We start from the raw sequence: 22,543 nt of genomic DNA on the forward strand, positions 1-22,543 counted from the left end.
CCTAGTGTTTAATCTTCTAATAACTAAAGTACCTAAAAGTTCTCATAGGGGTTCACGTGTCTGTTTACATATCTAAGTCCTTAGATATATTTTTTATGTAACTTAGCTCTTCACTAGATAGACTACAAGTTCTACAAGGCAAGGAGCTTGACTGCCTGCTTCTATGATGGCTAGTGCCATCTGGAAACATTCTTGGACCTACTTACTGTGAGTAACCAGTCAAAGCATGGTCTATCAAATGTCAGCACCATTTAACTTAAGAAAACTATCAACAATTACAATTGTATTTTAAAAATTACATTGTAGCGGCGCCTAGATGGCTCAGTCGGTTAAGTGGCTGCCTTCGGCTCAGGTCATGATCCCAGGGTCCTGGGATCGAGCCCCGTGTTGGGCTCCCTGCTCAGCAGGGAGCCTGCTTCTCCCTATCCCTCTGCCTGCCTCTCTGCCTACCTGTGCTCTCTCTCTAACTCTCTGTCAAATAAGTAAATAAAATCTTTAAAAAAATTACATAGTAGTTTATAGCAGCTTTATTCATAATTGCCAAAAACTGGAAGCAACTGAGATGTCCTTCAGTACACGACTGAATAAACAAATCACGGTACATCTCTACAATGGCATACTACTCAGTGATGAGAAGAAATGAGCTATTAAGCCATGATAAGGCATGTAGGAACTTTAAATGCATTTTACTAGGTGAAAGAATCTAATCTAAAAAGGCTACATACTATAAGACTTTAATTATATGACACTCTGGAAAAGGCAAAACTGTAGAGACAGTAAAAAGATCAATGGTGACCAAGGGGTTGGGAGGTGGGAGGAAGGGTGGAATGAACAGGTGACATATAAGAGATCTTTGAGGATGGTAAAACCATTTCATATGATATTTTAATGGTGGATACATGGCATTATGCATTTGTTAAGGTCCACAGAATGTACAACACAGAGTGAACCCTAGTGTGAACTGTGGACCTTAGTTAATAATAATGTATTAATATTGGTTCATCAATTGTAACCAATGTACCATACTAATGCAGGATGTTAATAATAAGGGAAACTATTTGGGGGTATTGGGGTTATGTGGTATATTCTATATAATTTTTCTATACAACTAAAACTGCTCTAAAAATAAAGTCAATGTAAACAATTACACTGTAAATCAAAACTGCAATTTTTAAATATTACATCTTTAAACAGACATATTCTAATTGCAAAATAATTTTCCATTGAAGTATTTTTAGAAGAATATTACAACAATTTTCTCTCTTATATAACATTGCTGGGATGGCCCAGAAAATATTCAGAAAACACTTTCCCCCAGTTGGAAACCTATTTAAAGTAACATCAAACATTCAATCCCAGGTTTAACTAACAGTAAAAGTGTATCCAATTTCAAAAGAAACACTAAGAAAAGAAATCAAGTATAAATAAAACACTGATTTTTCCCTTATTTGCCATTAAATGTCTCATATTTTGGGGACACATAGTTTCAAAATTTCAAAATTCTATGCTTAGGAAATAGAATATTGCTTGCAAGATTTTCCACTCTTAATTTGAAACCTCATAACATCTCTTCCCTGCAGAGGATGGGGGTCCAGGACCCCTGTGTGAACATCTTGGAGGTTAAAATTCTACACTGTAACCAGTTTTACTGATGACATTTCTGTATATGATACACTCTCACATTTTGATAAAATCCCCAAAAGTGAAGCCCATGATGAATTAAAATTGCTCTAATTATTAACAATACATCACAACAATAGTTGGGGGAGAAACACAACTTTAAGTGACCTCCATGTTCAACTCATGTCCTCAAGAGGGCTCTTAGGGCCTGGCATGTGCTACTTTCCCTTGGTCCATTCAATCTCCCACTCCCTAATTTAATTCTACACGTTCTCCTGTCTCTTCAAACCTCCAACACCTCTATGTCCTCACTGTCAGCACCAACCTTACTTGCTATTTTGTGGAGAGAAGAGACGCTTTCAGAAGAGGGTATCTGGGAGTTCCCACACCTGGCTGGACCCATACCCCCCACCATCCATCCCCTCTGTATGAGGTCCAACCTGTCCACCTGTGCTTGATTCCAGCTGTCCTCTTGCAGAGTCAAGGACATTACTGCAGCTGTTCTCACTTTTGGGGAAGCTGCTACAATGCAGTAGGTCATATCATCAAGGTGTGGCTTTCTATTGGCTCCAGTGCGTTTTTTTTAATCCCTCACATATATATCACTTATGAGATGTTCTTGACAAAACTGTAGAAACTGAATCTAATTAAGTCTCTAAACCTAATTTCTAATATAACATAGGGATAGGGGGACCAGGTTAAAAAAAAAAAAAAGGAAGAAGAAATAAACACACCTTAAGGAGACAATCAGATCGACACTGTGAAACATCAACATGAAAATTATAACTAAAACTAGGTGCTTCAATAGTCACTGCCATGGTCACTACATCAAAGGAAGTATGTGATCACAGATAAATACCTGAGAAGATGTTCAACATCACTGGTCATCAGAGAAACGCAAGTGCAGACAGCACAACACGACCACTAGAGTAGCTAAACTGAACAAAAACTGATACCACCGGGGCGCCTGGGTGGCTCAGTCGTTGGGCGTCTGCCTTTGGCTTGGGTCATGATCTCAGGGTCCTGGGATCGAGTCCCACATTGGGCTCTCTGCTCAGCAGGGAGCCTGCTTCTCCCACTGTCCCTCCCCCTCTCGTGCTCTGTCTCTCTCAAATAAATAAAATTTTAAACAAACAAGCAAAAAAACTGACACCACCAAGTGCTGGCAAGGATGTGGGGGAACTGGAACTCTCATACACTGCTGGTGGGAACTCAAAATGGTATAGCAATTATGGAAAACAACTGGTGGTTTCTCACAATGTCAAATACTCCCTTTACATATGACAAACAATCCTACTCCTAATCCGATCCATTTTACCCAAGTAAAATGAAAACCTTTATTCACACAAAACACTGGGCAAATGCTTATAGCAGCTGTATTCAAAATCGCAAAGACTGGAAACAATCAAAATATCCCTCTTCTAAAAAATGGATAGACAAACTATGGTGCATCCACACATTGGCATACTACTCCGCAATGCAAAGGGACTATTAATAAGTGCGGTAACATGGATGAATCTCAAATGCGTTATTCTAAGTGAAAGAAACAAACTCAAAAGGCTATAAAGTATATGATCCCATTTATATGACACTCTGGAAAAGGCAAAACTTGTAGGCAAGGAGGTGGTTGCCAGGGGTGAAGGGGCGGGGTGAAGGGGCAGGGGAGGTTTGAGTACAGAGAAAATTTGAGCTCTCTCTTTTTTTCTAATCTCTTCCTTGTTCATATTAGGAGACTGTGAACCCAATGGCTCATAAGAGAAAGCTGGTGGGCTCAAAGAAGTTCATCAAACTTGATTATCCGAAACCACCATGCTGTTTCTCCAAGTCAATAAACCACTGGAGGACTCCAAGCAGGAGGGGCAATGTTTCTCCAGAAATGAGGCCTTTTCTTGGCAGCTAAAAGCTTCTTGGTGGACAATGAGCTAAAACAATCTCTCCTTGATTACATTTTTGATTTATAAACAGCTTAAACTGGCCAAACCAAAGCTTTCATTAAAAGGCATTTTCACTAATTTTGGTTCTCCATAATAAATTTGGATGTTAAAACAGCTCTCTGCTGCTCAATTCAGAGAAACTAGACAAAACAAAGACTGGTTAAAAAGAATGAATGTATAACAAAATCAAATATCAACTATAATAAGAGAAATCACCATTTAAAATATAATCTTTTAGAGTCATTTTAGAAGGAATGTATACATTTGGTTTTTATATTTAAAGAAATTTACATTTATGGTCATGTGGATTCAAGTTGCCACCCAATGAAACGGAGTCATCCTGCAATAAAACAGATGGTCCCAAAGATCCCTTTAAGAAGCCTATTTGAGCCCCGCCGGAGCCACCTCTGCCAGCAGCATGTTCAAGGTAATTCAGAGGTCTGTGGGGCCGGCCAGCCTGAGTCTGCTCACCTTCAAAGTCTATGCATCACCTAAAAAGGACTCACCTCACAAAACTTCTGTGAAGGTTAATGAGCTTTCACTCTACTCCGTCCCTGAGGGTCAATCTAAATATGTGGAGGAGCCAAGGACCCCACTTGAAGAAAGCATTTCACATCTCTGACGTTATGCGAGCCATATACAAGTTGGTGTCAGGAAATGTACTCACAAACTAAGCCCAGGATGCAGAGCTTGGTTCAATGGGGGTTAGGCAGCTATGAATATCTCCAAAATGCACCTCCTGGATTTTTTCCAAGACTTGGTGTTATTGGTTTTGCTGGCATTTTTGGACTTCTTTCGGCTAGAGGTTCAAAAATAAAGAAGCTGGTGTATCCACCTGGATTCATGGGACTTGCTACCTCTCTTTATTATCCACAACAAGCCATCGTATTTGTCCAGGTCAGTGGGGAGAAATTATATGACTGGGGTTTACGAGGATACATAGTCATAGAAGATTTGTGGAAGGAGAACTTTCAAAAGCCAGGAAATGTGAAGAATTCACCTGGAAATAAATAGAATGCTCCATGCTCTGCCCATTTAAATCAGTTATAGGTAAACACTGGAAACTCCATGCAGTAAATCAGTATTTCTACAGAAAAATGGCAGAGAAGTCAGTACTGAATATAGTAAATTGGCTTTCTTCTTCAGGACAAACTATACTAGGCTTCTTTGTTATCTTGAGTGATGCCATACTACAAGTGGACTAATCGGAAATCCTTACACCTAGAGATAATGTCTAGCCTTAGAACTCCTCGTTCTCAAGTTGCTATTTATGTGTGTAATTAAAATTCCAAATTAAAAAAAAAAGAAGCCTATTTGATCTAGGCAAAAGGGAAGTTTTAAAGCTCAGTTTTCTCTCCAATAATCACCAATTATTTTGTGGAACTTTTTTGTCTCGGTTTTTAACTAGACTGGATTAAATATGTATAGGGAAAAAAAAAGAAAGAACACATAAAAAAAGCAAAAGGAAATAAATTATCCAAATCTTAACTTAAAAGCTACCGCTGTTAAATGTGGATCACAACCAGCCAGGCCTTTTTCTACAGAAATGCATACATGCAAATACACAAATGCACAAGTTGTTCACTTCTCATTTCATTACTGGAGCCATCTTGCCAATAATCAAGAGTCATATACAGTTTTATTTTTATGGCGGCAAGGTACACCATTATAAGAGGTTTTAATCAATTACCTAATGTTGGACACACACCTTCCTTTAGTCCTAAACTTGACATTCAACATTAGCTAAAGAACTTGTGAGTCTTCTTACAGTTTCTTCCTTTGGTGCCATTCACATAGTAAAGGTCTCCCCATCCAAAGGTCAGCTAAATATTTACCTATAATTCTTTTGAATATTTTTGTGGTTTTCATGTTTACGTTTATATCCTTAATTTTACTAAATTTAAATTCAGTGTATAATTTAAAGAGGGGATTGACCTTTATCTATTTCCTCTAAATGGCTAGCCAGTTGTCCCAACACCATTCAACAACCAATCCATCATTTTTCTACTGGCAGGAAATACCTATGATAACATATACCAAATTTGTGTATATCTATATTTCTGATAGTCCCTGGACTTTCTGTGCTGTTCCATTTATCTATATATTCTGATGCCAGGACCACGATGCTTTAGTTACTATGGCTTTGTATGATATGATAGGGCAAAGCCTTACCACTGCATTATTTTCTTCAAAAATGTTCATGGCCATTATCTCACATTTATTCTACCTGATTTACTTCAGATTCATATGTTTTCATACAGAGTTTACTCATTGTTATTTTATAATATAAGTGTTTTTCTCGGGTAGTAGATATGAATGATGGATTTCTCTTTTAGCTTATTTACTTTTTTCCTACAATTACCATGTACTTAATCATATCTAATTAAATACCAAAAGAAACAAAAGAAAGCTCCGTAAAATAATTGTTGGTAGGCCTGATGGTTGTCCCTAAGCTTTGGCTTATCACGGCAATATCCTTATACCCAGTCTCTGAGTGTTTCTGAATCCTGGGGAGAAAAGGGTCCCTACTTCTCCTGGGCCTGCCCTTGCCTCTCTACTGAGCAGGGTTTGTAGCAGTCAGCTACATTTGTTAAACTTAATTCTCATAACACTGCACCAACTTCCTCAGGAAGGGAAGTCATGGGTTGGTTCTTGGTATCTTTCTGAAGTTGGTCTGTCCTTCCTTCTTTCACCTGTTCTATCAGGTGATAGAACTCATCAATCCTTGTAGGCTGCATTGGGCACCACTTCCCCATGAGCTCCCTGCTTCTGTACTGATGTACTTTCCCCCTAACTTTTCTTTTTCTTTGTAATGTATGCTAGTTTCTCCCCTTACTTTATTATCTTCTCAGAAAATCTTGAGTTAGAGCACTTTGTGGAACTTTGTATGAACAAGCTGCACCGGTAATAAGCATTAAAATAATGAAATAACTTAAAATTAACTGTTAAAACAAGTCTAGATCTGAATTCATAGGTGACCACAGTATGGATTTTGGAAGAAGAAATAAATCATGGTATGATTTATGATTGATAAGTGATTTCTCTGGTCTATTTGACAGAGGCCAACCTCTAGAGAAGGCAGATTTGGGGGCTTTTCCCAGAGAAAAGCCAAGGGCTCCACTATGTTATAATACCCAATTGAGTGAACAACCTATTAAAAAAATCTTCTTCAAGGGGTGGGTCAGTCTGTTAAGCGTCCGACTCTTGATTTCAGCTCAGGTCATGATCTCAGGGTCCTGGGATCGAGTGTCGGTCCCCCGTGTTGGGCTCCACGCTGGGCATGGGGTATGCTCAAGAATCTCTCTCTCCCCCTGTTCCCCCTACCCTGCTCTCTCACTCTCTCTCTCTAAAAACAAACAAACAAATAAAAACTTCTTGAAAAGACTTCTAGTCCCCACAACTACTGGGTATGCCCTGGAAGGTTAGCTGCAATTGTTGCCCAACTATTCACCTAATTAGCAGGATGGGTATGTTCTCTTCATGTTAAGGCACAAATAATAGTACCTTTTTCCTTTTAGCATGGGTCAGATTTTTTTTGCTAATTTGAGAAGTAATATGTAGACATGATGAGAAAAAATTAGACAAAGGGTACAATGAAAAGTAGATCTTCCATCCATTCCTGACCTGCCTCCTGTCCCCATCCTACAGTGCTCTGCCTAGAAACAAGCCCTGTTATTTATCTGCTGGTCTACAAATAGAGAAGTCCTTTATTATTCATCAAATTAAAATTTGGCCTATTACATGACATTGAGGAGATATAGTCTTATAAACTGGTAAGAAAGCTAGCATATCAAAAGTGTTACATTGGATAAGAGTTGTCTAGATATATAAAAAAGATATAGTATATTTTCCTTTTTATTTATGAATATGAAAATAATTCATGAAATGTTCATTCAACAAAGATTTATTGAGCATCTACCATATGCTAGGTACTGTCCTAGGATGCAGGGATAAAAATGAAACAAGACATGACCCACCCACTGTTAACCTCCAGTTCATCATGTTAAGAAAACAGTTAACAGTTGATGGTTATTTTTTTTAATTTTTTTATTATGTTATGTTACTCACCATACATTACATCATTAGTTTTTGATGTAGTGTTCCATGATTCATTGTTTGTGCATAACACCCAGTGCTCCATGCAGAACGTGCCCTCTTTAATACCTGTCACCAGGCTAACCCATCCTCCCACCCCCCTCCCCTCTAGAACCCTCAGTTTGTTTTTCAGAGTCCATCGTCTCTCATGGTTCGTCTCCCCCTCCGATTCCCCCCTTCATTTTTCCCTTCCTGCTATCTTCTTCTTTTTTTTTTTAACATATAATGATTCATAAATGGTTTTTATGTAAAGATATATTATTGATTTAACACTTAAAAAATAACCATACATAAAAACCATTTATGAATCAAAGAGAATAATCTTGACACAGATCCAGAGCTCATATACTTCCTCAGATCCTGGACCCCCATCTCAGATGTCCTTACACCTCCCTTTACTGTCAGATGAACCTTGGGTGTGATCAATGCACAACGGCTCCCAGGAAGGTGAGTGGACATGGCCTCGCTGCTTGGACAAAGTATAATCTTAGCACAGAAGGTTGCTGCTGGTTATGAGCAGAAAAAGAGGTATCATTTACACTCAGATAGAACCCTTGGACTTTGGCAGAAGACAGCCAAGCCGCATAACACAGGCACACATGGTAGGCCAGGGCGGGAGTGTCCTGAAACTATTTTACCACAGCCAGTCTCTGGGGAAGCAGTCCTGCTTCTTATGCTATGCTTTAATACAGTGCTTACCACGTACCAGGTCCTCCTCTAAAAGGGTATTAACTCACAGCAATCCCAGGAGGTAGGAACTATAGCCCCATCTCACAGGTGATGAAACTGAGCGACAGTTGCTCCCTATTAGTAGCTCTGTTTACTCTGATGGCTTATACCTGTGATAACGCAGGCTGGCCGTCTACCTGGGGAGAAGTTTTCGGGCAAAACTAATTAATTCAATAAAAGTTTAACTCTCACCTCTATGTTGTGTTCATAGTTGATACAATTTTTCTCATTTTAAACACTGTGAAATACTTGCACCATGCATATGTGGCAGATAATTCAAAAATAAATGGACTCTGATCTACCATTTGGCAAAAGCTTGAAAAATCAAATAAGTTATTAGACTCCCAAATTCTGTCTCTATTTTAAGGTGAGAGCACCTAAAAGCAAAGCCAAGTGCCTAAGTAATATTCTCACAGCCTCCTGAGGAAATGCCTCTAAGTTAAGGCACTTTAGAAATCATATTGAATCATCTGAATGTAATACCATATACATTTTCTAAAACTATCCTCGACGACATTGATCATTATGCAAATCAAGGTTCCCTAATCAAGGAATTATATGATAAGGTCATCTTTGAGTTCAATTTTCTCTGAAGAATTTTTATGCTTCTTTTTTTAAAGTTTTTATTTTAATTCCAGTATAGTTAACATATAGTGATTTAGTGTCCAATTTAGTGATTCAACACTTCTATACATCACCCAGTGCTCATCACAAGTGCACTCCTTAATCCCCATCACCTATTTCACCCACCCACCCTCACCTCCCCTCTGGTAACTATCATTGTTCTCCATAGTTAAGAGTCTGTTTCTTGGTTTATGCTTCCTTTTTTAATAACAGAAGATTTACTACCTTTCCTTTTTTACTTCAGCTGACAGGACAACTTAAGCACAAGATTAAGTATCTCATCTCATGAGGGTGGATAAGAACATACTGTCCCTTTTATTCCAGATATTCTCTAAAAGTTTCTTAACCTCATTATCCTATTTGCATTTTAATTTCATTGTTACTTTCTTCAAGTAGGTAAAAGAAGAAATAAAAAATAAATATTAAACTTAAATGAAATAATACAGAAGCTGGCAATCCAAAATTCAATAATGTACCAAAAAATCATCAAACTTCTAGAACTTAAAGATAAGAAAAGAACCAGAGAAGTAACCACTTTTACTGAAATGTGACTGGTATGTTTGCCCTGAAGAGAGCTTTAAAAGAAATAAAGAATGGACGAGAAAGAAAAAAGCCAGTTTACAGCTGCAGGCATTTCTAAGTCATCAGTATTGAACAGACTAAGGAGGATAAAAGTTAATTACCACATGGTTAAAATCAAAATGCAACTCTGAGGTGTGAGAGGCCTCTAGAACAAACGGACGACCTTATTTCTGCTCTCACCTCCTCCCAAATGTCACCACAAGGCCAGCCCACAGTGCCCAGAAGGCTTGGAGCTCAGAAGGCTGGGCTTCAAGGCCTGGAGGGGCTTCTGGGCCGACTCCCTGCCCCTCGAGAGACAGGCGGCACCTAGGCACACGCCCTCACCTGACAGGGGACTCAGGCAGAGCCCGACAAGGCAGGGAAGGGAAGACAACTGCAGAGATGTGAGGCTGCATTCATGAAACAGAGTACAGAATACTATCTTTAAAAGGAGGTGAGACCATTCAGAGAACAAAGGGGGCTCTTGGATACTAAACATATATATGATAGAAATAAATTCAACAGAACAATTAGAAAATATAGTTGAGGAAGGCTTCTCAAATAGACAAAAACAAACACAGAGCAAAACAAACAGAACAAGGAGACACAATGGTGGAGGCTGGGGCAGGGGGGTACATAACAAATGGTAAGTCTGGATAACGCAACAGAAGCCCAGAAACAGAGAAGACAGGAGGTGTGGAAATGATCGTTTTCAAAAAAATAATTCACGACATTTCACAGAAATGAAGAACAGGAGTGTGCAAGTGTCATGTTCAACTGTTGGGAAAGAAAAAAAAAACCCACCAAACCACAAAAGAATATCACTATGAAATTTCAAAATATCGGGGATAAAGAGAAGACTCTGAAAACTTCTAGAGAGAATGAGGTCACATATGAAAGAGTAGGGATCAGATTGGCATCAGCCTCTCAACAGCAATGCTGGAGGCAACTAAGCAATGCCTTCCAAATTTGGAGGGAAAATGAGAATGAAGATGTCTTCACACACGATTCCAAAATTTCTCTCATGCACCTGCCAAAACAAGGAAGGGGACTACAAAAGAGTACAGGGAACAAAGCAAAGCAAATTCCCAAGAAGTTGGAAATGAAGATGAGTAACCTGCCCAGATTGAAATAGGACAACTCAGATTCCAGGAATAAGTTCTCATGGAAAACAACAAAACATAACACTGATAGGTTATCTGATGTGTTTAAGCACAGTACGTTCCAGAATCAATAACAGGTACGTAGAAAATGAAGCAAATAAAAAATAAGGCAATTTTCAACTCAATTATATTTAAGGAAATATAATCATGGCACACTACATGCTAATCTGTGGATAAGTTTCAAAATAATAGAATCATCAAGGATGAATTTGACCAAAAGTTGTGATGTAAAACAACATTAGGGGGATAGAGGAACAGTGTATGGTGGGTGTAAAAACATTCATATCACAGAGTAGGGAGTCAACAAAACTGAAAAACATATTATTTAGGAATGTAGAGGTAATGAGCAGAAGAAAGGGCTAAAATATTGAGTCACTGATTCCAGGAAATTAGAAAAGGGCTGTGACCTATTACTTTGTTATTAGTCTTAAAGGAATATTTGGCTATAAAATTATGAGTATGTATTACTTTCAAAAAATAAAATATAATTAGAAAGGAAACTGAATATGCTTGGTCAACTATAAGCAGAAAAATTTGTAAAATCCAGTTTCTAAATTATAGTCAAGTACTAAGAGTGATACCTAATCTCTGCCTTTAGAGAACCATGGGATTTCAGGGTTGGAAGCACCTGAACACCTCTGCTCCCGGAACTGCTCCCAGTACAGCCATGCCCTCCAGAAGGACACAGGACACACTTAGATGAACAGGCTCACCCTCCAAGGCCCCTGAAGCCTCTTCCTTTCTGAGTTCCACTTCTGGCAGCTCTCTACCTTCTGAGGGGTTCTCTCTGCTTCCCAAACCATGTGGCAAAAGGGCCAGGAACAACAGCTGCTGAGCGCACAACTCCCCTCTGCAGGAGGGCAGCTAGACCGACACAGGCTGCCCTGGGGAGCAATCCCAAACCCTCCAAGGAAGGGTCGCATGGTGGAGCCTAGGTTGGATGCTCCCATGCTCGCCACTGGGCAGGGAACACGACAGGGTGGGGGCACAGCTGCAGTCAGGGACGGGGCTGCGGGGGGTGGGGGGGCACTTCCCAGGAGAAACAAGTAATGGGCAGGCAATCCAATAATTAGGACATCGACGTTAGAGAAAGAGACTGCTTATTGAATTTGTCTCTTAAGAGATTCAATTTTTGGTCATGTTTAAGAATTATTTAATTATATCTTCTCTTGGAACAAATGATTATATACTATTAGCTTCCTGTGCTCTGGGCCCTAATGAGTGATCACCATCAAATGCCCCAAAGCAGAAATCCAACAAGACGATCGTTCCTTTAGAAAAATATCTCATTCCCTTCTTTGCCTTTGCTCATTGTTGTGGAAAGAATGATTTCCTAAGTGACTTTACCCAGAATAAAAAAGATCTGCTTCCAGACCCAAGACCTTTTCCTCAGAAAAGTTTAGTAACTGTATATTTTTATAGTAGTTGGGGAATCTGGCAATTTTTCCTTCGGGTGGCATGTTTCGTTCTTTTCATTTGCATTGTAAGATGGCAATTTCCCCAAGGGAGCCACACTTCTGTAACGAGCTTCTGGGTAACCGCTTGTGCTGATGCACCCTGGGGCACCACTCAACACTTGGCCTTACTCCCAGCCATGCGCTAAACACAAATGACTAAAATCAGCCCCAGCACCTCACCCTGCTCCATGGATTCATCAGTCGATACTGTCCATGAATGAGTAGAGGTGGGAGCTGTACTCTCCCCCAGAGTGCACGACACATTAACTAAGAATGTGGACCTTCTTTGTGTGCAACTTAGCGCGCCGCTGAGTAGGGGCCTGCTATGAGCGGACAGAACTGATTATGCACTCTTCAGGGTGACCACTGGAGACGCAGGAGGCAAAGGAGGCTGTAGTACGTTTTCATCACACTACTATGGAGATTAGTACACAGTTTGATGAAGTGAACTCTTCAATAACTTTATTTCAGGTACTCAAAACATGTTGTGATTCAGTTAGCTGGTACTGTGAGTACATGCTAGAGAAAATCATTTTTCTCTTCTTTTTTTGTGCTAGAGGAGCACTTTGCTACCAAAAAAAAAAAAAAAAAAAAGGCATCTAATTTCCAGGTGGCTAAATAAAGGGCATAGAAAAAAAGGTTCTTCTCTCTCTATGAGGACTAGAAAGAAGGCAGGAAGGGTAGTAACACCTACAAAATACATGACCTAGTGTTTTATTTGCTCTCTAAATAAATATTGCAAACGGCACCAGGAAGTTAAAAGTGTTACCTGGCCTGGCTCACTGGGGTACAGTGTAACATCTTTAAAATTGAGATTACTTAAAAAATTTTAAAACCTGTTTTATTAGCTCATGGTCAGTAGCGGTCCTGATCAAAAAAGACTGTTTTACAATAAATCAACAGCTACCTAAACACTTACAAATAAAAATTTCCTTTCATAGGAAATAGGAGGGAGACTCCTTGTGTCATGGGCAAAAACAACCCTTTCCTTTCATTGATGAGGTCTTCTGCTATAATCATCTGAAAAGAATAATCCTGTAAAAGTACCCTTTGCCTCAATGTAGTGCTTGAAGGATCTTGAAGTCCTTGGATATTATTTCTTCTGTCACAGCAACTGTAGTAGGCAGTTATGAACATGACACATGGATGAGGCAAAAACAACTTGTAGCCCAGAGAAGGCTTGCTTATAGTCACCCAGTGTGAGGGAGTTGGGGCTGGAGTCAGGCTTTCCACAAGGAGCCCTGTTCTCTTTTTCTTGCTAAATCTAGGTCCCTTCACCTTCTTAGATCTCCAACTATGCAACAACAAAAGCCTTGATACTCTGTGGACAGCTCTCCCCACCAAGTGTTCCTGCCTGTTGCAATGAGCCTTCAGACTAAAAATTACTGAAACTCTACAACTTTTTATGTCAACACAAGGAAAATAACAAGCAAAAAAATAAAATAATCCAAATCCTGGCAGTTCTGAAGAGAGGGGTGAAAAAGCATTTTAGAGCTCTTCCTTTAAAGCAGCAAGATCATACTTTAAATCATAATGGTAAAGATCAAAATCTTGGTTACCCCATAACCTTACAAACACTGGGCAGCAGACAGCATCAGAGAACAGATACTTGCTCTGTACTAAAACTGATGTAGACTATGGAAAAGGATGGAAAGTTCCCCTGATTAATTTTAAGAAGCTAGAATAGGGGTGCCTGGGTGGCTCAGTCGGTTGAGCATCTGACTGTTGGTTTCAGCTCAGGTCATGATCTTGGGGTCCTGGGATGGAGCCCCACGTCAGGCTCCGCGCTTAGCAGGGAATCTGCTTAGGCAATCTCTTCCTCTCCCTCTGCCACTCCCCCTGCGTGTGTTCTCTCAAATAAATAAATAAATCTTGAAAAAAAAAAAAGGAAGCTAGAATATATTTAATACCAAACTTGATAAAGAAAATGAGAGACCAATTTCACTTCTAAATATAGATGCAAAAATTCTAAATACAGTACTGGCAAGTAGAATCCAGCAGTGAATTAACAGAATAATATATCATGACCAAGCATGGCTTATTTCAGGACTGCAGAGATGGCTCACCATTTGGAAAGCTACCAGCGTAATTTATTACATTTACATTTTTAAAAAGCGAAAAAATAAAAACCCTATCAAGAAAGCATGGAGACTAAAAAAACACTTGATAAAATTCAATAGTCATTCCTAATTAAAATAAGCAAACAAACAACTACCTAAAATAGAATAAGATCAAAGCCATTTACTACAAACTTAAAACAACCTATTCAACAGTGCAATACTAAGGCAATTACTATTTAAGTCAAGACTAAAGATGTTTATAGTCAATGTTGTTTTGGAGGCCCTAGCTAATGCAATAATAGAAGACACAAATAAATGGTATAAGTATTAGCAGAGAAGAAAAACCATGATCTATATTACAGCTATGAGTATAAACCCAAGAAACAAGTAACAACCAATTATAACTAATAAGAGAGCTTAGTAGTTGTTGGATATAACTATTTTTTTAAAAAAGCTTTTCTTTATGCTCGTAATAAGTAGTTAGAAATGGATGATTAGCAAAAATTTTATGAGAGAAATAAAAGCAATGAATTACTAAAGAAAAACAAGAAAGGTACAGAGCTTATATGAAGAAAACCATAAATTTTTATCAAAGGATATGTAACAAGACATTGATAAAGAGACCCTAAATACAGCATTCTTAGATGGGCAAACTTATCACAAAGTATTAATCTTTCCAAAATTTATATATAAATTTAACACACTTTCAATCAGAACCCAATGGATTGTTAAAATTGAACTGAGTAATTTTAAAATTCAGAAGGAAAAATAAATGTATGAGAATTAGTAACAAATTTTTAGGGAAAAAAATGTAGGAGGGAAAATTTTAGGGAAAAAAATTGCCATACAAAATACTAAAACCCTAACAACTATAATTAAAACAACATGGATTGGCTTGAAAAAAGACAGAAAGGTCAGTGAAATAAAATAGAGAATCATAAAACATATGTGATAAAGATTTCAGGTTGCTAGAAAAGATGGCTTATTTAATAAATGGTATGAATATAAATGGCTATTCCTTTGGGAAATACAAAGTTGGACTCCTACCTCAAAAACAAAAATAATTTCCAAGGGAATTAAATGTTTAATGTAAACGTAAATGTAAATGGACACCAAGCAATCCAAACAAGAGTCACTCCTGTTGCTCTTTTTCTGATCCAAGAAAAGAAGGGCCTCTCTTTCAGGCTCCTGTCCCCCCCAGCAGGGGGAGGCCTAGAGCTGGGGGAGATGTCACCCTTTGGGCTCTCTGTGACCCTACCACTTCCCACACACCCTCTGCCCCCCATGGACCCTTGATGCACCTGTTATTTGGGCAGAGACCCCCTACAGCTAGTTCATTGGTAGAACTGTAGCATTTACCCCAATGTTCTATCTATCTATCTATCTATCTATCTATCTATCTATCTATCTACCTACCTACCTACCTATCTATTTTTTTTAAGTAGGCTGCATGCCCAGCGTGGAGCCCAACACAAGGGCTTGAACTCATGACCCTGAGATCAAGACCTGAGCTGAGATCAAGAGTTGGACACTTGATTGACTGAGCCACCCAGGCCCCCCCCTCACATATAATATTTTTGATATTGCTTTTATGATATATTCAAAGAGAGAAGGAAAACAGCAATACAAATTGAGCTAATCTAAACATGAAATTAGACAACCCTAAAGTGACATTCATGGTACATATCTTAATGTTGATGTTTAATTTCCAATTTTGTTGCTTCATCTCTGTACTTCTTATATGGAATGACTCACTTATTTTGTCCCTATCAGAATAAATTCTCAGCTGTGAATCAAGTCATTAACAATGTGGTAATTATTTTAAAGAATGAAGTAACATAGAATTGCTCTACTCATATATTTTTTTTAAGGCATGAAGTACTGAATCCTTGTTCTGTGCTGGGAGGGGCGTACATGCAGCAGGATAAGGCCCCAAGGACTGATGGGGCTGCTGTCTGGCTGCGGGCAGGTGGAGCAGGGGGCTGTTTTTCCCTCCCACTTCCTGGGAGGCTACTGGGCATGTCTGTGTTCTCACCATCAAACGGTTTTGCAATGCAACAGTCTTGAGGCTGTTGTGGTTGGGGCGTTGGAGTGTGCTCCCAGACCTGAGTAACTTACGGTGGTGGTGAATACTGAGCAAGAAGCAAAAAATCACATCCCAGGCAAAATTAGGGGATCACCTGCAGCCTTCTTCACCAGAGTCCCAGAGCTCATGAAGAGAAATCACTGGAGAGGGACCAGTTGAAGCATTTGCCCCTGTTTTTCTCAAAATGTTTCCATATTTCTGGGGCGCCTGGGTGGCTCAGTCAGTTAAGTGTCTGACCCTTGATTTCGGTTCAGGTCGTGATCTCAGGGTTGTGAGAGCGAGCCCCGTGTTGATCTTAACATTCTCTCTATCCTTCACCCTCTACTCCTCCCCCGCACCCTCTCTCTCTCTCAAAAGAATAAATAAATAAATAAATGACTTAAAAAAAGTTTTTATATTTCTGACGTCTAGTAAAATTTAGAGCCCAGCTAAAACCAACAAGTATTTATTAAGTGAGCACATGGCAATGCTGGCATTATGGGTAACATGACAGGAACACAGTAGACACAGACCCTATCACAAGGAACTTACAGTCTATTACAGGTGTGGAATCCAGGCGTGAAGCAAACACAAAACATCTCCATAGTAACAGACAGTCAAGTGTGGCTCAAGTTCTATACCTCCACAGAAGGACCCTGAATATAAAGAAATGCTCTAGATGGGGAAGCATTTACCAAGGAGGGTTTGGCAGAGGAAGTGTAGGGTTTCAGCACACAGACGGGAAGGCCACTGACCAGAGGAAGGGGGCATTGGCAAGGGGCAGAAGCTAGAGTCAGCAGCGGTGTAAAAGAACTGGGTGTTGGGAGAGGAAGAGGTGAGAAACGGGAGGCAAAAACCCACTTCCTGCTGTTACCTCATTGCACCCAATCTTACACGATGTGTTCTCATCACCTAGGATCCCAGTTTGATGGGGCTTTTAAAAAACTCCTTCAGAAAGATTTTTAAAATCATCACTCTTAGGCTACATATAAGAAAACAAAGCACGATACCAGTTAACATACCCATTTTCTGCCCCCACATTCCAAGTCCAACACTTCGGAGTCAAGCCTCGTCTCAGAGTCGAGTGTGCTCAGGGTTTCAGTAGAGAGCCTCCGAGGGCGGCCCAACAGTGCAGGGGATGCAGCAGGGGTAAAAGGAGTGCTTCGCCATGCACCCAGGCCACCCCTCCAAGCAGCTGACACCCACTTGCAACTTTCAATGCTGCTCCTTACCTGATCTTATCAGAAGGAGTCAGTGAGAGGTTTTCTGCACCACCCAGGGCTCATTTTCCCTTTTTCAAAGAGTGCTTAACAGCTTCTTGGCTGAAACTAGGAGGAGCTGCAGTTGAATCATGCTACCAGGAGAAACATTCCATTTGCCCAAGCACTGGCAATGCCAATGATACCATGGCAGCCGCTATAAAATGCAGTTACCTTCAGAGGTGTCCAAGTGAGACAACGTGCCCGTAGAATCAATGAAATGTGGTGGTGTGATGTATTAAGCTTTAATCCTAGACTATAACTCTACAGATACCGGTAGTAAAATCACCCTTGAATGTAATTAAACTGAGGACAGGATTTGTCTTTTAAACCCTGAAAAGATGCATTAGTTAAGATGTGTGTGTGCACAGGTGCACGCATGTGCATGCACACACACACACGCAAATACACCCATTACAGAAATGATCCCAATATATATTTTAGCTTTATCCATGTATGCATTCTGCATTGGGCTGGGGTAATCTATGAAGGTTTACAAAGGCCGGATAAGCTTCCGGTCTACTTGACTTCTCATAGGTCAGTCTAGAATGGTGGCCAAAGAAACCAATAAAAGGGGAAGCATCCTGTAAAAGGTCTGCAGGAAGACTGGGGAGGGTGGTGGGTAAAGGACTGAATTAACCCAAATTTCTCAGTAACAAAATCAGTCGTATCTGGAGGAGAAGGGCTATCATAAGTTCCAAATGTTTTTTTTTAAAAGTCTTACTACTATAAAGCCATTCCTATCAAATGGGCTCAATAAACTGTGGCTTTGGTAGAAATACTGGAAACAGTCCCAGTCCTTGCCTTGGCCCAGCCTTGTCAAGTCCCTAACCTCAGCTCTGTGTGGGTCTGAGACTAATTCTGTCCCCTCTGGTGGATGGGGAGCCCTGGGGTGAAGAAGTGAATATAAACAACTTTGGATACATCCTATCATAAGGTCACAACAACATTTTCTACAAGTCATTGAGCTATTTTGTGCTTTCTTCTTTTAACATGTTTGAAATGCTTAAGACTCTAACCTACTTTTATGAGTTAGATGTATTTGATCTGAGTTGCTTATTGCTCAGAGAAGTTCGCTTGTGCTTTGCCAAGCTTGACGTGTTTGAGTCAGATAAAGTCTGCAAATAAAGTTTAACTTAATTAACTAATTTTGTGTGGCAGTTAATAGTTTAAGGAATCCTAATGTGTTTGTTTATAAGTTTACTGAATATTATTCAGAATATACATGAAAGCAATTGTGATTTTCATGTAAAATTTACTAGATTTACAAATAAAACAAAGCTTTATAAGTTGAGCATAAGAAACACTGTTTTTTCATATTCACAGTTTTAATTACCTGTATATTAAAAAGCAAGTAATTTTGAGTAATCCTTTGTATGCACAAGGCCACCCGCAGACAATAAAACACTAAGAGAACTCTATTAATGGAAAGACAGGAAACCTGGAGAATCTGAAGGGGTGAAGGGACCGGAGAAATCACTGGGACACAGTCCCCCAGGCGGAGGCCAAGGGAAGAAAGGTGGAAAGTGGCCATGACACACGCTACCTGGGTGCTCGTGAGCCTGAGAGTCTTACCTGAATAAGAAGGACAGCTGTATTATTCACAGCTGCCCAGAGCCCAGCATAACATGACTGACATTCTGCTGAATGGGACTAAATCTGCAGGGGTTATTGGGAGGAAGGGGGTGAGAGGGGAAGTGAAGCGGCGGGGGGGGGGGGGGGGATGTCTGGGACCCTGGAGCCATAGCAAGGTCCTTGCTCAATCACTTGGCCCACACCACGTTCTGTGACATGGAGTACAAGATCACCCATGTAGACAATGGTCTGGACCTGGTGGTCTCCCATTTCCAACTTAAAAGCAAATGGATGGAGATCACTGAAACTATGCATGCGTAAATCATTGGTGGATAGTAACCTTTTCTACAGCCAATAAAATCGAGCTGTTAAAACATTATAGTTTAGAAATCAGAACAATGTGAGCTCCCTCTAGTGGTTTAAATACCCTCAGATACTAGAGGAAGTTTCTACTTTTTTTTTTTTTGATCATTTATTTTTATTTTTTTGTATCATCCAGTCCTTTTCCTGTGGGGAAATCCACATCTTACAAATAGTGCACCACAAATTTCATCCCAGTAGGGGTAAGCCCAGAGATCAAATGTGATGGCTCCCAAGTCACACAGCAAGTTTCTCTGCCCCTTCAAGGTCAATGTAAGCAGCAGGGAGTGATGGGATGGGGACAGACTGAGCTAGGCCACGTGATGCAGGGAGACTGGGGGAAAAAAGACTGGCATCAGGCCAAGGGAAATGAGCTGCGACCACAACATTAAAAAAGTTCAAACAGGGTTGCTGGGGGGGGGGGGGGGGGGTGGGGCCACTGAGTGATGGGCATTCAGGAGGGCACTTGTGGTGATAAGCACTGGGTGTTGTATGTAACTGATGAGGCACTAAATTCTACTCCGGAAACCAATAGTACACTGTATATTAACTACCTACAACTTAAATAAAAATATGAAAAAAAGAGTTCATTTTCTCAGGTGGCTACACAATCGTCTCTGAAGAAATTAAAAAGGACTAGTTTCTAACAGACTTGAGGCCAATCCCAGCTGAACTCTGCAGGCCCCTGCGGCTGCTCTGACTGAATTTTTCAATGCTGCCCAGTAATGCATCCTACTAAACACTGCACTCTAGTGAAGCGGTGTCACAGCTGAGAAGGAAGGAATTTTTTTACTGCGTAGCGACCCCGAGTACGGTTTGCACTGAAGCTCAGGGTCTTGCTACATCATGGTGCAATAAAGTGCTGGGGAGCTCCAGGTGAGCACAATCAATACAAACAAACGAAAAGGCCAAAGGCAGAGGAACCAAAGAAAAAGCATGAACTACACCTCCACTAAGAAGTGTAAATAACAATTATGAAGCAGATGGGACGCGTAATTGCTACCTCAGTGATTAGCGCTATGGCTGTGATGGTCTATTTTTTCTGCCATTGCGAAGGGAGGTATTTAAAAGGTTGGCTCACTTCGTTTACAGGAGAAAGTCTTTTCAGAACATCATTCTTGAGTCAGTTTCTCAAAAAATTACCAACTAGTCCAAAGTCTCTTTCAAAGATGGTTTGAAAATCCGATGAAATTCTCCTGAATTCTCAAGTACAACAGCAGTTTCTCTGATCTGCTCTAGTAAAACTGAGGATAAAGGAAAACAAAAGCAGCTTTCTGGTACAGGAGATGGTGTCAGCGTAAATACAATTCCATGACTGCAAACTGCGTTTCTTAATACTGTCTAAGTTGTATTCTGACTAGCACGCCATGTATAGTTGAAAATAAATACAGTTAAATCCAGTATGCCTGGTAATTTCTACAAAATGTTGAACATTGGATCTCTGGTCAGAATAAAATTCTCTCTCACACTGCTTTTGCTATGGGGAAATCAGATTCAAATTAAAGTTGCTTTAATTATAAGAGCATTTTCCCTGCTGAGCCCAGGGACTGCCTCCAGGCTTGATTCCCTTGACAGATTTCACTCGTGGACTGACTGAAGGGCATGTGGTTTTCATAAGATGTCATCATCCCCAGGGCTTTACCCAGGTTCCAGTGAAGCCCCAAATTATGCTACGTCAAAACCCTTTATCTGAGGTGTTCTTCAAAACCTCAGACTGGCTTTCTTACTCATCAGGGTGAGGTATCTCAACATCTTCACATGCTCTTTTCATGCCATCTTTCAGATCGTAGAACTAAAACACTGTTATTTTGTGACAGCTATTCCAGAGGAGTATGTCAAGAAGCCAAAGCTGTCAGCCAGTGGACTTTGTTTCAATCTGGTCACTATTCTGCAGTTTTCACATCTTTGATTTACATTTAACAAAATAGTATGGTGCCTCAGGGCAGAGGTCATACCTTTCTTCTTCCCCCAGAGGGTCAGGATATTAGGAGTATGCAAAATAAGGGAGAAAAGAACTTGCAGAACAAATGAATTTTACATTTCAATGTGCAGCACAGATAGGTGTACCTTGTCTCTCAGGAAGAGCTAAAAAACGTAAAGATTTTAAGATGTAAATAATTAAAAAAAAACATTCCATCCAAAAATTTTTATGATGAATATGTTTAAGATATAGTGTTCCTGTAAAACTACAATTGAAAATGAGCATACTTGGGGCGCCTGGGTGGCTCAGTCGTTAAGCGTCTGCCTTCGGCTCAGGTCATGATCCCAGGGTCCTGGGATTGAGCCCCGCATCAGGCTCCCTGCTCCGCGTGAAGCCTGCTTCTCCCTCTCCCACTCCCCCTGCTTGTGTTCCCTCTCTGGCTGTCTTTCTCTCTGTCAAATAAATAAAACCTTAAAAAAAAAAAAAAAAGAAAATGAGCATACTTTATTACACTTTGTGTATGCTTGCTAATCATCAACTTAAGAAGATCTAATGCTCTTACACTATTATCTAGACCTTACTTGCCACAACTCATTTATGATATCCTTATCTCAGAAATAATGGCTCCATCATCCTTGATGGCCCGCTTTTGTCCCATCCTACCTGCAAGCTATTATCAAATCCTTCTGATTCTGCCTTGAGAATATACGCGGAACCCAACCCCTCCTACTGCCTCCACACTTACTGGCCTGGTGGAGGACACTGCCACCACTGTCCCAGATCACTGCCGTGGCCTCTCAGCTGCTCTTTCTGCCCCATCCCCTCCAGTGTGTGTCACCACAGCAGCCAGAGTGGCCCCACTACCATGTACTTTCGACCACCCTCCTCTGCTCAGAACCTCCAGTGACTCCCACATCCCATGCCCATGCCCGAAAAAGCCCGTAGCGAGCTGCCTTCCCATTCCCCCTGTTGTATGTCTGACTCATCTCCCCTTTCCCTCGCTCACTCCAGTGCGGTGCCGTGAGCCTCCTCCCTCTTCTTGAACACACCGGGCCCAGGCCCACCGCAGGGGCTGACTCCATCCAGGTCCTGACTCAGTGTTACTCTCTCTGGGAAGCCT

At 40.4% G+C, this 22,543-nt stretch overlaps 1 protein-coding gene and 1 pseudogene across 2 annotated transcripts in view; one reads left to right on the plus strand and one right to left on the minus strand.

The window, feature by feature from the left end:
* ANO10 (anoctamin 10) overlaps positions 1 to 22,543 on the minus strand; it is a 222,695-nt gene that overhangs the window by 98,815 nt on the left and 101,337 nt on the right. The gene's annotated exons all lie outside the window — the stretch shown is intronic.
* LOC116635185 lies at positions 3,490 to 6,747 on the plus strand (annotated as a pseudogene).

The sequence above is a fragment of the Phoca vitulina genome, unplaced genomic scaffold (assembly GCF_004348235.1).
Source record: "Phoca vitulina isolate PV1807 unplaced genomic scaffold, GSC_HSeal_1.0 scaffold10, whole genome shotgun sequence".
Taxonomy (NCBI): domain Eukaryota; kingdom Metazoa; phylum Chordata; class Mammalia; order Carnivora; family Phocidae; genus Phoca; species Phoca vitulina.